The sequence below is a fragment of the Ostrinia furnacalis genome, unplaced genomic scaffold (assembly GCF_004193835.3).
Source record: "Ostrinia furnacalis isolate ACB-3 unplaced genomic scaffold, ASM419383v2 OfSCF1845, whole genome shotgun sequence".
Taxonomy (NCBI): domain Eukaryota; kingdom Metazoa; phylum Arthropoda; class Insecta; order Lepidoptera; family Crambidae; genus Ostrinia; species Ostrinia furnacalis.
In genome coordinates this window covers 12,769-13,857 of record NW_021132084.1, presented here as the reverse complement: position 1 = coordinate 13,857, position 1,089 = coordinate 12,769, and positions in this window count along the sequence as shown.

Genomic DNA, 1,089 nt, shown 5'->3' with positions numbered 1-1,089 from the left:
CGAGTTACAATCTTATTATTGAGTTTTCTATTTTGTGCTGAGTAACCAAAAGTAAATTCTCTAGGTTTATTTAAAATCATTTCAAAAATTCTTCTCATGAAATAATATCTGCTTTATAAAGTGGTAGAAATCTTTAATTAAAATAAGTGGTTCATTTCAGTAATTTCATTTCATTCTTATCTCAATTAATGTAATCATCTTACAATAATTAGTTTTTTGTGATTTAGTTATTAATTTTGTGTAGTTTACAATAAAGATAAATCTAGGCACTACCTATTTATTTTCTTTACAAGTACTTATTCCATAATAACAAACAAAGTTTGTAACATCTTATTAATATTACCTACTAACAGATCCGGTTCAAAATAATAGTCCTTTCGTTTTACGGGACCAATCGTAAAATGTTGCCAGTCAAGAAATAAAATGTTCCCGGTTTTATGGTTATTGGAGAGCAGGGAAATTAATATGTAGGAATTTAAAAGCAATTTGGGATTTAACGGCATATTAATATGCTAAGTAGATCCTATAGTTTGACCCTTTAAGATTAGTGATATCTGTGAGCTGTATTCCGAGGGAGCAGTGACTAATATTCCAAATTTATGGAAAACGCGTGACACGGTAGTAAAAACAAAGTTATAAATAAAGCAATAAAAAGTAAGGCAAAGCTATCACGAGTGGTGCAGCGGGAAAAAGTTCCGCGTTCGCTTCGGAACTTCAATTTTTGTGCGAATATCTATTCCTTTTTTAAACACCGGTTTGTAAAAAAAATGTGCAGTACCTAATCTAAAATCGAACCCCCTTACTAATAAAAATTTACACAGTTGTTGATCACTGTTTTAAAATGACATTTCCATACTAAACGTCACTTTAGAACACTGTTCAACGAGCGTGTAAGTTTTATTAGTAAGGGGGTTATTGTCGTATCTATTGCGAGTACTTATTATGTTACAAATTGACATAGCCAATAGTTAATAGTCTTGAGAAATCATTCCTTTGATTTTATATCATTATGCTTGTGTGACGATAAAGTAACTTCGTGAACACATAAGGGCTTTAATAGTTAAAGGCATGTATTTAAATGATCTTTTT